The sequence below is a fragment of the Malus domestica genome, chromosome 02 (genome assembly GCF_042453785.1).
Source record: "Malus domestica chromosome 02, GDT2T_hap1".
Lineage (NCBI taxonomy): Eukaryota > Viridiplantae > Streptophyta > Magnoliopsida > Rosales > Rosaceae > Malus > Malus domestica.
Window position 1 is genome coordinate 24,689,678 of NC_091662.1, and position 18,146 is coordinate 24,707,823.

The window sequence follows — 18,146 nt, forward strand, 5'->3', positions numbered from 1 at the left end:
TAAGTCGTCTAAAGTGCCCAAAACTTGAGTAAAAGTTAATACGTTTTTCATGCTCAACGAGGTGGCAAGTTTCGAATATTCGGTTCAAGAACCAAGAATGCTTACATCACATGTGAGATGAACGCAATACTGCCCAGACTTAAGCTCTGATACCAAACTGACACACCCCGACCTGGAATGTCCACTTGAACTCCGAATCGAGTTATGATGGCCGACACCTGGAAGGTGACGAAGCCATAAAGTGTAGAGATGTGGAAAAAGTAAATAATTAAACCGAAAAGTGCCTAATCAAAAAAGTGCGCTGGTCAGCGGAATTGACCCCTTTTCACACGTGATGTCAGAGCATAAAATAGTATAGTAAATAGGATGAAGGTTATACCACTGAAGGTAACCATTTCATGAGATTTGCCAGAATCCTCGTATACGCGTAAACAACGCTACTAAACTTGGAGGGGTAAAAAACAAGTTGAGTGGGTCAGTAAAACAATACTTATACGAAAACCTTTATTTTTTAATATACTAACCTCTCACCGTAAAACAAGTATAGTTTCCTCAAAACATACTATGTAGTAAGTATGTAATCAAATATAGTAGCAATATAACCAGAAATATGCCAAGTCATGTTATATCAAATGCCAAAGTAATATAATCATGTGATAATCAATTATAAGTAGTTTGCTCATCATCTAAGCTAGCACATGAGTCGGAACTGCCTAAGACAATTCTACCCGACAGGACTGGGTGTAATTAATGCACTCTAGTACTACAATCACGCGAAGACTGTTGCAGAAGCACAGTCACATACAAGTCGGATTGCCTAATCCAAACTACCCGACATCACTGGCACCTAACTTGGATCCAAGGTGAGCGAACGGTGCGATGTGAACATACATGTGAAGGACTGGCCCTGGGGCGAGTACTAAAACCAAGGTGCAGTAAGATGAGCATGTATACAAGTATGAATGAAAGTCATGACAGTAATACCTCAACCATATAACAGCATTTATCACAATTCATATCACAATAATGATACTAGGCAATATAGGCATAAAATGAAGTAAATACGCATTTATGGAAACTATAATATGTATAGGTATAAAAACAAACTGCCCACTCATAGATACTTCACCACTGACAAGCCACGCAACCTAGCGAAGATGGAAACGCCACTAATAATTGCCCCTAAGCAAATAAGGGTACAATTAATAAAACTATACTATAACAATTGAATTTGGGAAAATGGACGTCAAAAAAGGATTCAGGACATCGAATTACCCTAAAAAAGGTCCCACTTAAATTTCCGAAAAGTCAACAAAAGTCAACATGATGAATATTCCCTGAAAGATGGAATATTCTCAAACGGATGGAATATTCCCTAACAGAATATTTCATCTGGGTTAAGGGTCATTAGGTTGGGTTAGATTAATAGGTTGGACTTAAGGCTTCTAGGCCTAAAGGCCTAAACTAAAAGGGTTTAGGGTTTAAAATGCATGAGCTTAAAGCCCTAAAAGGAAATGGCCCAAAGGCCTTTAATTAACCAAATAATAATAAAAAATAATAATAAAGGGTTAGGTTGGGCTGCCCAAGGTTTTGAACTTGGCAGGAATGGCCCGAAGGGCCTGAAGGAATATTTTGAGAAAACATGTTCATTTAAGCAACATCTATAAGCATGCAATTAACAATTAAAGGCGAAATCATGCTAGCATGCACTTAAAAACAAAACATTAACCATGAAATTCAAAGCCTAGTAGATTGGTGAACCAAGAATCAACTCAAAACAAAGTGAGTTGAAATATATACCTTTGTAGATTCCTCTTTGTATTTAAACAAAGGTTAATCACCCAAGAGATAGGGCCTTCATTCCTTGCATCTAAGATCCATGGATTTGGATGGATCTACACCAAGGAGAGTATGGATGATAAATGAGTGACCATGGAAGAATAGATGGCTAGCTACAACTTCCATGGTGGCCGGCCTTTCTAGAGAGAAATGGAGAGACAATTCTCACCAATTTTCTCTAAAACAAACCCCTTTTTGAAAAAAAGGCTATAAAGTCATATTTATACCTTTATTCATTTGAGTGGCAAACTTGTAATTAAAGCAAGTTCACTACCCTTTCTCTATATGGCCGGCCATGGGGGGTTGTTTGGGCTTTTGGGTCTTAGTGAATCATTATTCATTAAGTTGTCATACAACTTAAGTCAATGGGCTTGACGTTCGAAGCCCATTGGGCCTTAAGGTCCAAAACCTATCCCGAGGTCTTTAACGAACTTATTCGTTTGATTAATTAACATATTAATTAATCCTTGCCATAAATAATTAAACTATTCAATTATTCTTACTCATTTAGTTTGTTTCATCCATCTCCACCTTATACGGTGTACGATTCATTAGGTTCCTTTTAGCGAGGCAGTGGGCGATCAAAACTCTTTCAAATCGATTATGAATTGAAACTTACTTTCAATTCTCCCTTTAGTGATAATACACTTTTAGGGCTTCCACAAACCATGAGTGACACCTAGCCGTATGTCATGGTTACCCAAGCTAATCAGAAGAGGTTAAGAACCTATTCAGTTTAGGATTACAAATGCAATACGGTCTTTCTCTAATCTAATACTCCTGACCACATTGTTTGGTTTGATAGTTTATTTATTCATGTCTACTATCCAATGTGATTCGTGTTCTTATATGATTTCCTTGAATGTGATTTAGAACGACTTTTCTAAATCTCATTCATACTCTGGCCAGAGATTCTAAATCATATCATAGAGTATTCTCCCTCAAACGGTTTGAAGGTTAGAGATCCCTTGTTGCGCATTCACTTGCCTCCATGACTAAGTGGCTTAACCCCAACGATGCCGTGGACACCCCGATGGGGTGACATTGACATAATCAAAGATCAAGGACTTAACCACAAGACAACTGTGATGCCTCAGGTCAAAGGACTAATTTGCATTATCCCAAACATGAGTTCTCATGTGACATGAGTATGAGAACTCTTCGTTGATCGCGTTCAGTGAACTCATTCTCTACTGAGCACCTACGTACTTGTCTTGATGTCACACACACCAATGACTCGAGACTAGTCACTCTCCCTGAGAGAAGACATAGCACGTACCGATCTTGACGGACTGTCAATGCCCAATTGTCAATCCTATGATCAGGAACATTTAGGATGTGTCTACGAAAGAATGGTCTCATGAATCTAACTTCATTAGATTACATTCTTCCAATCACATATTCCTTGGACTTTATCGTTTAAGCATATAACATTTATATGAGACCGCTCAAACAATAATCTTTGCCCTTTATATTAAACCAGATTAGTTTAACATGTGAAATGTCCGTAAAGTATCATCACATGATTGGTTTTAGGGCATATTTCCAACAATCTCCCACTTGCACTAGAGCCAATCAGCTTGGTCATCAGTGATGATACCTCTTCTGTAGTCATTTCATAAATGGCTGAATAGTAGGCCTAGGCAATGGATATCTATATGTTATCCATAGAAGCAACCTTGAGAATAACGACGTCACCATTATACATGATTCTCAATCATGTGGTTCAGTCTCTCATATGAGTTCGGATCTTGATGAGACCTTGATTCCCAGGCTTGAGCTATCGCCCCATTAGTGTCATAGTGTCAGTACACTAGATACACTTTCTGGTTGGAACCGAATAGAGAGTTCACTAAATGAACTTTCCCATCCAAACAACATTGTTGCAAACTTCTATATGGCAATATATTTTGCATTCATAATGGAACACACTAAAGTCATTACTTTAATGTTTCCATCCAAATATCTCTTTAGTCGTAATAAAGAGATATCTGTTTATCTCTTCATTCATAATGAAGAAACATCCAATGATGGATTAGATTCATAATCTAATACATTTACGCTTCCATTACGTTACTCTAATTCTTCCTCATTCTTTGAGGAATCTATCCTTTAGTATTTCTTAAATACTTAAGGATTCACTTGACAGTTGCCATGGTTCTGATCCTGGGCTTGCACTGATATCGTCTTGTACTGTTCTAGGTACAACTCATATCAATGTTTTTCATATAATATGAAATACATAAATCATATCAATGTTTTTCATTTAATATGAAATAGATAAATCACCTTTATGCGTATGCATAAAGGATTCTTATTTACGCATTATTTCTTTGGGAGTCAAAGGGTACGTTCCCTTTGAGAAGGGCAACTTGCTAGTCACACTAGAGTCATCCTTCTAATTGAAGTTTATCATCATATGAGAAACTTCCTAGCAACTTTTGTCTATTATTAGGGATTGATATAATCAAATTATATCTTGAAATCTATCAATATAGATTTCCATCCCATGTATATAGACTATGTCTCCCATATACATTCTATCGTTATAGAATGCTTAAAGTCATAACTTTAACGAAGAAATATTCATTTCATTTCCAAAATTAATAAATCATATATACATTCATATATATCAGATATATATTTATATATATATATATACATACAAATTTAGGAATATGACTAACTCCCACTAATCTTTTGTAAACCTAGTAAACAAAAGATTCATTTACATCTTTATGAGAAAGCAAACGATTTGACCTTTCTCTCATAAGACGCTTATAGCTCCCACTAGCTTGCTAAGATCCATGATGGATGGATCTCTACAACTTACATGTCTTGTGATTCATATTTTTAGACATATATTATCAAGACTATCTTAATAATGGTTTCGGAAACCTATATTATGTCCAAATATTGAATCACCATTTAGTTGTAGCTAGCAATCTTCGAATTAATTGAAACTAAGACTACGTCAAAAATGGTTCCTTCAAAGTCAACCATTCTCTTTGTTTGTAGTCACCTTAAGCTACCAATTAGCTTATGAAGGTTTCATTATTTCGGGTCAAATGGTACTTTACCATTCCCATGAGTATATATCGTATATGCACTCAATGTAGTCATAAGGATTTTCATTCTTATTTCTTTCGAATTAAGAGGTGCAACTCTATGACATAGTCATAAAGTTCAAACCATTCAACTGAGACGGTTTATAAATCCTTCTCGACTACCTTGGAGCTTGTGGTATAGGAACTAGGTTGTTATATTTGTTGATTACTTTCTTGTCTCTCAAAGAACCCATTCTTTGAGTTCTATCCTTCGTTCATTTGCTCTTAGGCAAATCACATTGTAGGATTACAATGAACTACCCAACAAAACAACATTTGTTAGTTGGTTTATAGAAGCGATATCCAAAAGTTAATTTAAGGATATCCTACAAGATTGTTATCAAACAAATATTGTGTATTAACACACAACCCCAAATCTTAACATGCTTAAGATTTGTCTTTCTTTCCAACTACATCTTATGGAGTCATGAAAAATTTGGAAGATCTTCTAATTGACAATCGTATTGTCTTAGAAGCATATATATCCTATATATGGGTAATTGATAATATCCAACGAACTAAATCTTATTCAAGTTCGTTCTTCTCCTAATGGAGAAATCTATTATCTTATGATGCTTCTTTCCTTGATATCTTTCAAGAAAACTATTCTAAAGTGTTACCATTCCTTGGATCAAATCTAAGGATGTAAATACTTTAGACGTCTTACTCATCAACTTACATTTCTTGAATTCCTTGAAACCTTTTGCAAAGTATTCGGACTTGTGTTTATTTAAAATAAACTATAGTCCAACCGAGGGTGATCTTCGGTGAATGTCATACAACATGAGTAGTATTATGTTGTGGACAAGTGCCACTAACATCTAAGTGAATTAGCCTCAACAACTTTGTGATTCTTTATTCTTTCCAAAAGAATGAAGATTCAAACATTTTGCCTCTATACAATTTTAACAAGAAGGCATTGGATCCGGATCTAACGATCCAAAGCATCCATCTTTCACCAACTCATAACTTATGTTTTTAGAGGAATCACAACTTAGTTGGGATTAGTCACTACCTTGCAACCTTTTTGGGTTTTAAGCATCATTATGTTCTAAACAATTAACACCACCATATTATCTCTACTATAGAGACAATCAATTAGATTACCATAATCCAATCATTGATTAATAAAGAACAATGTTTTGTCAAACAAAACATTTATCCATTTCACATAGTGACGGAATTTAGTTCCTTAAAATTGGAATATAAAGACAATCTATGTTTTTCCAATTTCTTTGGTAGTTCATATGAGGAAGTAAGTACCATCTGCTTTCGCAGAGATCTATATTTGATTCACTTTCCGAATGTGAAGCACCTTTTCCTTCTCTCATATATCTTCTACTTCTTATTAGTCACACTTTTACAACGATTGTAAAACATAGTTACTAATACGGAATCAAGCATTCAAGTAGAAGAACCAACTGTTTTGAACTTTTCAAGAACAATTTACAACACCTTCGAAAGGTGTGTTCTTGACATTTGCAAGACATTTCTTGCAAATACCCCTTCCAATGTCCATCCTTTCATAAAGAAAGTTTGTTCCCTTGGAGTTAATTTTATCTTCTTCATTTGACTTCTCCTTTGACTACAATAGTCATGGTCCCTAAACTCCCACTATCTCTCTTGAAACTTATTTCAATTGTGTTATACACATCAAACATTTTGGAGAGCATGTGGTTATTGTTCACTACATAGTTTACAATAAACTTAGTGAACCATAAGGATAGGGACACAAAGGTGAAGTCCTTGCCTAGTTCCCGTCTCTAGAAGTGTTTTAACACTTCAACACTCAATGATTCAAAATCATCATAAGTCCATGTTGATGCACTATTTTTGTCAACCAACCATTATGTTCTAAACATAATTACAAACTTTCAAGAGTTGTTCAAAGCAACTCTCATTTCTTCATACAACAATTTGTAAGTGAAGAATCATGGCACATTAAGTGTCCATGCCTTTGTGCTTTCTTCTTAAGTTCTTTGTTCATTTAACAAAGAAACAAGCACTAAGTGTTTGCATTGACTAAGGGTTGTTCAAAACAACTCATTATTTCTTCATACAACGATTTGTAAGTGAAGAACTAATAACACTAAAAGTGTCCTTTTCTTTATGCTAATCTTCGTAAGTTCCTTTGTTCATATAACGAAGGAATAAGCATTGGTTGTTTGTGTTGTCCTCTTCATGATAGAGTTATCTAACATGTTCTTTCAATGATACATTACCAATAGAAAGATTTTGAGGATGAGACTACTTAGGTACATATACAATCCATTTAAGACATTCTTTGGGATTGTGGTACCAAGTCCGGAAACTAAAACATTCGGTTTTATTTGTCAAGTGTTGGATAGCGTTTGCAAATATATTGGTAAACAAATACATAACGAATATAAATTGATTGATTTTAAGCCATTTGATTCGGGTCTTTAAATCAAAATAGCACCACCCACTATTTTTGGCAAATTCCATATCCCTCATTGGAATTCGAGAGTTTTGGATGAAACTCTTAGTAGGGTATGGGAGGCTCACTATTACCAAGCCCACCTCACAATGATATGATGTTGGCTAGCATTAATAATAATGAGAGAGTACACTTACTCATTTGCAACTAATGCAAGTACCCATCTTATTTGGCCTCTAGAGAATGTCACCTCACAATGATATGATGTTGGCTCCATTGCACTTAGTTAAGTCATTCCCACCATGCTTAGTTCGTGAAGGGGTTCAAGAATAGCCTCACGATGATACGAAGTCGGCCATCCTCGTTGCCTACACTAACCTCATCATATGTTTATGGATTCCTCCTGAGTATAAGCATGCACTTTGTACTCCCCCATGATAGGGTGAAGCCGGTGTACAAGTCATAAACGATTGGAGCCACCACGGTGGAAGGCCTACGAAAGAGTGTTCAAAGCACTCTCACGCTTATCAACTTAATAATTGTTTGGTTGAGGGTTTTAGGTCTCATCACATATAAATATACATTTTAATCTCTATTAAAACAATTTTGGTCCTATTACAACTATTGGTCCATATGATTGTTTTTAGTTGTATATAATACTCCCACTATGCTTATAAAATGGTTTTTAAAGCAAGAGTATATGATACTACTAACATAACCTTTGCATTCATTTGATGGACTATATAGTTGCCTTAGGGCCTTAGGATGATTATGAACCTTGGTTTAGATTCAACACGAGCCTTGTGTTGAATCTCGGTCTAGGAATGGTGATTGATTTTAGTTACGCGTTTAATCACATTAAGGCGTGTTGTCTTAGGGGCGTTGGACCCAACTACTTCATTTTCATGCATATCATATAAAGCAAGAAAGAAGTACTTCAAAGTAAAGGTGAGCTTAAGCTCATTACAACATTTGCATAAAACAAATTACTTTAAAGTAAAGAAGAGCTTAAGCCCTTTTGCAACATTTGATCAAATCAAATTACAACCAAAATCTAATCTACACATTCCCATGGTTCAAACAAATTTGAAACGGCCTATCACATAGCTCAATTATATTAGGCTTAGGTTCATAATCACCCTTTAATTAATTAACACTTTAACTAATTAAATTGAATGCAACATTTTCATTTGGTTTTTGTATCCATAAAATTGATTTAAATGGAGCTAAACAAAATGAAAATCCAATTCTCATTTAAAGAGACAAAACAATTTTGTTCTCTACTTAATTTGGGCCAATATGCAATAACCACAACTTTTGGGCCATAAAGCAATTAACCTCAACTTTTGGGCTATATTGCAAAACTTTTGGGGTCACTTTGTAAAGACACAAAAGTCCACTACTTCATGTAATTACATTAGAACCCAAAATTTAATCAATGCAAAAACTTCATTGAAGGATCAAAACAATTTGTCCTTTAGCGTTTTTGGACCTAAACGTAAAAACGTTAACTTTTGGGCCAAAGTGCAAATACACAAAAGTATCAAAACTTTATGTAATTGCATAAAAGCCCCAAAAGTACCCCCACTAGTAGGGTGGCCGGTTTTGGAAGAAGAAGTTAGTGATGTGTGTGTTGATTTGTGAGTTTTGACATAAAGCTTGCAAGTGGTGCAAGTGGTGTGTGTGAAAGGAAATTAATCCTTACACACCCATCACCATATCTCTTACATCTCTTACACCTCTTACACCATTTAAACAAATATCTAAAACATTTAAACATTTGAAAATGCATAAAACATAAACTTTATGAAATAAATCAAAACTTTGAATCAAAACACAAACCTTTTTGTTCTTGGCAAAAATGTCAAGAACAATGAAGAACATTCATGAAAAACCCAAAATTTTTCCATGAACTTTTTCCACCCAAAAACATTCCAAAACCATTCAAACTTTAGGGAAATAACATCTAACCAAACTAGGGTACATAAGGGTTCCAAAAGTCACTTGAAAACACTTTTAACAAGTCAAACAAGAACCCAAAAATCCACCCTTTGGATTTGGCCGAATTTTCCCAAAAGCATGGCACCAAATTTTAGCTCCAATATTCATGCTCATATGAACTACATCTACAACATTTGAGATGGCAAATTTTCTAACAAAATTTATATTCAAAGAAGCAAGAATAAAGCTTGTAACAATTACAACTTTTAAATCACAAACTATGAACTACAAAACCCAAAAGGATTCACCAACTACTAGACCTAGGCTCTGATACCACTTGAAGGAATATTTTGAGAAAACATGTTCATTTAAGCAACATCTATAAGCATGCAATTAACAATTAAAGGCGGAATCATGCTAGCATGCACTTAAAAACAAAACATTAACCATGAAATTCAAAGCCTAGTAGATTGGTGAACCAAGAATCAACTCAAAACAAAGTGAGTTGAAATATATACCTTTGTAGATTCCTCTTTGTATTTAAACAAAGGTTAATCACCCAAGAGATAGGGCCTTCATTCCTTGCATCTAAGATCCATGGATTTGGATGGATCTACACCAAGGAGAGTATGGATGATAAATGAGTGACCATGGAAGAATAGATGGCTAGCTACAACTTCCATGGTGGCCGGCCTTTCTAGAGAGAAATGGAGAGACAATTCTCACCAATTTTCTCTAAAACAAACCCCTTTTTGAATAAAAGGCTATAAAGTCATATTTATACCTTTATTCATTTGAGTGGCAAACTTGTAATTAAAGCAAGTTCACTACCCTTTCTCTATATGGCCGGCCATGGGGGGTTGTTTGGGCTTTTGGGTCTTAGTGAATCATTATTCATTAAGTTGTCATACAACTTAAGTCAATGGGCTTGACGTTCGAAGCCCATTGGGCCTTAAGGTCCAAAACCTATCCCGAGGTCTTTAACGAACTTATTCGTTTGATTAATTAACATATTAATTAATCCTTGCCATAAATAATTAAACTATTCAATTATTCTTACTCATTTAGTTTGTTTCATCCATCTCCACCTTATACGGTGTACGATCCATTAGGTTCCTTTTAGCGAGGCAGTGGGCGATCAAAACTCTTTCAAATCGATTATGAATTGAAACTTACTTTCAATTCTCCCTTTAGTGATAATACACTTTTAGGGCTTCCACAAACCATGAGTGACACCTAGCCGTATGTCATGGTTACCCAAGCTAATCAGAAGAGGTTAAGAACCTATTCAGTTGAGGATTACAAATGCAATACGGTCTTTCTCTAATCTAATACTCCTGACCACATTGTTTGGTTTGATAGTTTATTTATTCATGTCTACTATCCAATGTGATTCGTGTTCTTATATGATTTCCTTGAATGTGATTTAGAACGACTTTTCTAAATCTCATTCATACTCTGGCCAGAGATTCTAAATCATATCATAGAGTATTCTCCCTCAAACGGTTTGAAGGTTAGAGATCCCTTGTTGCGCATTCACTTGCCTCCATGACTAAGTGGCTTAACCCCAACGATGCCGTGGACACCCCGATGGGGTGACATTGACATAATCAAAGATCAAGGACTTAACCACAAGACAACTGTGATGCCTCAGGTCAAAGGACTAATTTGCATTATCCCAAACATGAGTTCTCATGTGACATGAGTATGAGAACTCTTCGTTGATCGCGTTCAGTGAACTCATTCTCTACTGAGCACCTACGTACTTGTCTTGATGTCACACACACCAATGACTCGAGACTAGTCACTCTCCCTGAGAGAAGACATAGCACGTACCGATCTTGACGGACTGTCAATGCCCAATTGTCAATCCTATGATCAGGAACATTTAGGATGTGTCTACGAAAGAATGGTCTCATGAATCTAACTTCATTAGATTACATTCTTCCAATCACATATTCCTTGGACTTTATCGTTTAAGCATATAACATTTATATGAGACCGCTCAAACAATAATCTTTGCCCTTTATATTAAACCAGATTAGTTTAACATGTGAAATGTCCGTAAAGTATCATCACATGATTGGTTTTAGGGCACATTTCCAACAGGGCCTGGATTTGGGTTGCTGCTCGCCGGAGTTAAAGGGAAGGGAAGGCCGGATTCGGCCAGAAAACTGAATGACCTTTAAACGTTAATAACTTCCTCGTTACTCACCAAAATTGAGTGAAATAAAAATGAAAGTTGTAGTTCTCGAAGAGATAAAGAGAAGAGAATGGTACCTTGCATGACATCTAACTAACCATGGTTTTGCCGGAAAGCGCCTCGGACGCTGTTAGACTCGCTAGAAACTGGGTAAGATTCAAATGAGTATAACTTCTTCAATACTCAACAAAATTGGGTGAAACAAAAAGGAAAGTTATAGTACTCAGTGAGGTAAAGAGATTGATACCTTGCGGACTGACCAACTCCCCGTGGTTTGGCAAAAAATTGGCTCGAAAGGCACAGGTCAAACTTGAACTTCTCGAAATCGAGTTGTTTCACATCACAGCTTCCTCAAACCCTGAATAGGAACCCTAAGGAGTTGTGTAGAAGCTTTCTTGAGTCCTAAAACAACGTGACTCGGTTGAAAACACGTGAACTCAACTCGTCCCAGTTCGGACCTTCCAAGTTGGTGAGTCAAAACTCGTCCATTCTTAGTTTAGTTGGTATGGTTGTGATTGTGAGTTCAAGAGGAGTCTAATGGTAGGATTTTTAGGTTCGATCTACAATGTTTAATGGTTGCTTATAGAGGTTGCAAAGAAGAAAGGGTAAATAGGAGGGAGAGAAAAGGAAGAGAGAGAGAGAGTAACCTTTTTCTGATTTTTGATTGGTGAGGTAAGAGAGGGAAAATATGTGAGTGGTGGAGAGGGATTGGGGGGATTTGATTGGTGAAGGGAACCGGATACACTTTTAGGGATTGTATGGATTTTGTACAACTTTAAATGTACAAAATCTACCTTTTTAGCAGTGTTTTGATATGCTAAATTTGTACGCGCATGTACAAAAATAGTCATATTCAACGTACTTTAACGGAACGTAACTTTTTCGTTACAGATCCGATTCGAGTCTACATGCACTCACGCATTCGTAGCGACGAGTACTACGAGGGTACGCTAAAAGAATAAGTCATACATTTCTCTAGGCGATGGTCAACGGAAGTCAAAGTTCTTGTCTCTAGGGCATTTTCATAAATTCACGCTTTTAAAATTAATAAAAACGTAAAATTAGGGACGGGTCGTCACAAAAAGCACATTTTTCTTTTAAGTATATTTTCACTTACCTAAAGTCTTTAATAGTTTTTTAATTAATGTAGAAGTGTAAAAAATATATAGAAAAAATACATAAACGCTCATAATGATGACCTTTACAACTTTCATGAAGAGCTTAACTTCGAAATTCGCCATTATAATCATATAAATCATAGATCAAAATTTAACCGTTGATTATTGTTTACATTTATGCTTCATTGTTCTCATCAAATTTTGTTTTTTCAGATTTTTCTTTTTTGAAAACTTGATCTATTAGAGGATCCAGGAAGATGAACGGTTTGGATTGTTGATATTATATTCAGTGAAAATATTGCTTGATGTTTATAAAGTTTCTACAAACTATATGACATTGACTCATATTTCAGTTAACCGTAAATATTGAAACATGATATTAAAGATCTGAACCGTTCATCTTCTTACATTTGCCAGATGATCATGTTTTCAAAAAAGAAAATTTTAAAAATGAAATTCAGTAAGAAGAATAAAGCGTAAATGGCAATCGACGGTTAAAGTTTGTCACTATGAGTGATTGTATATTTTTTTTTTTACATTTTTTACACTTCTACAATAATTATTATTAATTTTGCCCTCAAATAAAAAAATATTATTCACGAAGTTTTGGAGGATTTTAAAAATCTAAACGATGATGCAAGTGTAACCATTATTTACTCGTGGAGGAATAATGATGAATCACGAGTGTTTATATATTCTTTCACATTTTTCATATGAGTATGTATGTCTTCTTAGTTCTCGCCTATACAAATACTATATTAGTGTTTGGGCCTAAAAATATTGTTTTGGGCCGAGTTTAGAATTGTTCTCGGCCCAGTGTTGGTTGGGCTGAGTCTAGAATTCTGATCGGCCCAGAGGCCGTGTATAGGTGCCGTTGGGGGTTATCTAGCTTATGGGCCGTGCAGTCGAAGTTGGCCATATCCCATCAGGGAATTAGGGATGTGGATGAGTACTATTATCATAAGGAGTTTCGACAGGATCAGGATGCTGGAATTAAATATGGCCTGATAACGAGTTATGTTCAAAGTCCTAGTAGGAGTAGGATTAGCCGAGGTAAAGTTGGATCAGGGAAATAAGTTCTAATCCGGAAGTGATTGGGATTCAATACAGGTTGCCTGCTATAAATAGGGAGAGAAGACATCGAAACAAGCCCCTCAAATTCAACACACAAATTGCCCTGCCCATTCTCTCGCTCTATGCGAAACCTCTTAAAAACCTTGAGATTTTTGTTTTCCTCTTTTCGCCAACGCACCTTCAGTTTGGATAAACAACACTGTGAAGGCAACCGGCGAACATCTTCAGTTTGGATAAATAACACTGTTGTCGTAGAATCAGCCGACCGTGAAGCCTCTTCAGTTTGGATAAACAACATTGCAACAGGGCCGACTGGTTATCTTTCCAAGTCTCGGTCGAGAAGGATTTTTTAATCCTTATCGACAGGGGTCATCTCGTTAGCTTTCTCGGCGAAGCGAGGTGTTACAAGTTACTATACTAGGCACATTGAACGCCAAGTCGTTTATGATTGGTTGTTCGCAAGTAGGTTTTAGAGTTCGGCATTCTGACGGTCGAACCACTTTCACAATCAAGACATACATTTGTTTTGAGTATTTGTGTCCTTATACTTTGGTGTTGATTCGGCATGCTTATACTCTCACGAATATAATCACCGTGACCGAATCCGGCGTCGACGATTTGTTAACTTCGCAGAACTAGTAGCTTTGTCTTCAAGCTCTAGAATGTGAAGGCCGAGACGTGTTCCTTCCTCAGCCCCGGTCGCAAGATCAAAAAGTTAGCCACGCGCTTAATGCAACATCAACACATTTTACCCCTCGGCCAACCAGTTGGCATGCCCCGCATACAATCGAATGACGTAGTTAGCTTACTAATTACTCGGCCTACGCGCCACGTAGGCTTGGTAGTTTTTTATGGAAATTTTGTGAAAAGCATGTTCATTTGAGCAACATCTATGGCATGCAATTAACAATTAAAGGCGGAATCATGCTTGTATGCACTCAAAAACAAAACATTACCCATGAAATTCAAAGCCTAGTAGTTATGTGAACCAAGACTCAACTCAAGAACAAAGTGGGTTGAGAAATTTTATACCTTTGAAGCACCTCTTAGCTTATTAAAGGTTAATCACCCATGTGAGGGCCTTCATTCCTTGCTTCTTAGCTCCATGAATTTCTTGGATGAGGATGGTTGAAAGGATTCTCCAAGTTCCCAAAGTTGAGAACCTCTAAGTCTCCACTCCAAGGTAGGACTTGAAGAAGAGATGAGTGACCTAGAGGAAGTAAGATTGCTAGCTAAAATCCTCTAGTGTGGTTGGCCTCTTAGAGAGAAAAGGGAGCTTTTGTTCTCATCTTTTCTCCAAAAGAAACCCTAAGGATGAAATGGCTATAAAGTTGCCTTTATACCACCTCACAATGGAGTGGCAAACTTGCAATTAAGCCAAGTTCATTACCCCTCTCTATATGGCCAGTTTTCCCAAGCCTTTGGGCTGTTTTGGGCTTTTTGAATTTTGTTTGTTAAGTTGTCATACAACCTAAGCTAATGGGCTTGACGATTTGAAGCCCAATTTGGGCTTTAAGGCCCAAAACTAACTCAAGGTTTAAAATGAACTTATTCGTTTGATTAATTAACATATTAATTAATTCTTGCCATAAACAATTAAACCATTTAATTGTCCTTACTCATCTCCGTCAAATCCTTCAAGCATTACCTTACACGGTGTGCGATCCATTAGGTTCCTTTTAGCGAGGCAGTGGGCGATTAGAACTCTTTCAAATCGATTGTGAATTGAAACTTATTTTCAATTCTCCCTGAAGGAAAAATTTTGTCCTAGCTAAGAACAAGTATGAACATTTGAATACACATGCAAGCTATCAACACTTTAAAGTAGGCATGCATCCAAAAACAATTCATAAAACCCATGACTTTCAAAGCCTAGTATATGGTGAACCAAAATAAACTCTTTAACAAAATTAAAGAGAAGTAAAGATTTAGTGATTCCTTACCCTTGAAGCTCATCCTTGTTTACACAAGGGATTCACCCAAGTGGAGGGCCTTCAAGTCACCTCCAAGCTCCTTGAATCCTCCTTGTGTTTTCCTCCCTTTAGTGCTCCTTTGATGATTAGAGGAAAAAGGATTTGTTCTCCAAAAACATCAAAAGCTTGATGTCTCTAAGTCTCTTCACCAAGGTTGTATATTGTGAAGATGATATGGATGACTTAGAGAGATTTTAGATGCTAGTAAAAATCCTCTAAGTGGCCGGCCTCTATGTAGAAAAGGAGAGAAAATGTTTCACCCAATTTCTATTAGAAAACCCTAATGAGAAAATTGCTATAAAGTTGCTTTTATAACATTTTCTTTGGTGAGTGGCAAACTTGTAATTAAGCAAGCTTGCCCATTCACCCTAATGGCCGGCCTCTCCTTGTTATTGGGCTAATTTGCCCATTTTGTTTTAGTTGTCTTACAACTTAAACATAATGGGCCTTGTGGACCAAAACACTTTTGGGCCCCGAAACCCAAAACCAACTTATAAGCCCAATACGAACTTTTCGTATAATTAATTAACTAATTAATTAATCTTGACCATTCTTCAATTAAACCATTTAATTGCTTATCCATTTCATATAATTTCTTCACTAACATCCTTATGTGGTGTGCGATCCATTAGGTTCCAATTAGCGAGGCAGTGGGCGATGTTACTCTTAACGATCGATTGTGAATTGAAACCACATTTCAATTCTCCCTTAAGATTAGTGTTTGCTAATCTTCAGGGCTTCCACAAACCATGAGTGACACCTAGCAGCATATCATGGTTACCCAAGCTAAGTAGAATTGGTTGGAGAACCTATCCAGTTACAACTACAATGCAATACGGTCCTTCTCTAATACAATACTCTTAATCACATTGTTTAAGTGATAGTTTGTTTCATGTCTACTATCCAATGTGATACTTTCCTATATGACTCCTTTGAATATGATTTGGAACAAACTTCCTAAGTCATATTCATATGCTTTGGCCAAAGACTTTAGAATCATATCTTAGAGTATTCTCCTTCCACCATGGAAGGTTAGAGATCCCTTGTTGTGCATTCATATGCCTACATGACTAGATAGCTTGACCCCAACAATGCCGTGGACAATCCGAAGGAATGCCATTGACATGATCAAAGATCAAGGACCTAACCATTAGACATCTATGATGCCTCAGGTCAAAGGACTACTTTGCATATTGCAACTTTAGAGTTCATACATGACATGTATGTTCGAACTCTCTTTTGATCGACGTTCAGTGTACTCGATTACTCTTTCGAGCACCTATGTGTTTGTCTCAGTGTCCAACACCAAATGACTTGAGACTAGTTCATACTCACGTTTGAGTCAACATAACACATACTAACCTTAGCGGATTGTAAATGCCCAATTGGCAATCCTATGGCTAGGAACGTTTTAGGAATGAACATAAGAGAGAGGTCTCGATAATCTAACTCATTAGATCACTTCTCTCTTAGAACAAATACATTCCTTGGATTCCCTTATTGCTTAAACACATGATACAATAAATAGTGATTAACAATAAGCTTTGCCCTTCATTAAACATATAAAAAGTTTAACACAATAAGTATTCCAAAAGCTATTACATCAAATGAGTGGCTTTGTGGGCATACTTCCAACAATCTCCCACTTGCACTCAAAGCCATCTTCCCATGTATCTAATACCCATCTTATCCATATGACGATCAAGCTGGATTTGAGACATTGGCTTTGTCAGTGGATCTGCTACGTTATCGGCTGAGGCAACTTTGAGGATGTTGACTTTCCCCTCGGCAGCATATCTTCTAATGATATTAAAGCGCCTATCAAAATGCTTGTTCTTTTGATGTGCCCTGGGTTCCTTGGCTTGAGCTATCGCCCCACTATTATCACAGTGCAAAGTTACTGGTGATGTAATGGTTGGAACCACTCCAAGTTCAGTAATGAACTTCTTCATCCAGAACGCTTCTTTGCCGGCTTCAGCTGTAGCGACATATTCAGCCTCTGTCGTGGAATCAGCAATTACACTTTGCTTCTTGCTTTTCCAACTGACAGCCCCACCATTCAGAGTGAATACATATCCGGAGTTGGAACTTCTATCATCGACGTCAGATTGGAAATCTGCGTCTGTATAGCCTTCCACTCGCAACTCTGATGCTCCTCCATATACGAGGAACATGTCCTTAGTTCTTCTTAAGTACTTAAGGACCGTCTTGACAGTTGCCCAGTGTTCTAATCCTGGGTTAGATTGATATCGACTAGTAATGCTCACAGCATATGCGATATCAGGCCTTGTGCATATCATGGCATACATGAGACTTCCTATGGCTGAAGCATAAGGAATTCTACTCATATGCCTTATCTCTTCAGGAGTCTTAGGTTCCATGGACTTAGAAAGGTGAATTCCATGTCTTACAGGAAGAAAGCCTTTCTTACATTGTTCCATCTCGAACCTACTTAGCACCTTATCAATGTACATAGATTGGGATAATCCAATT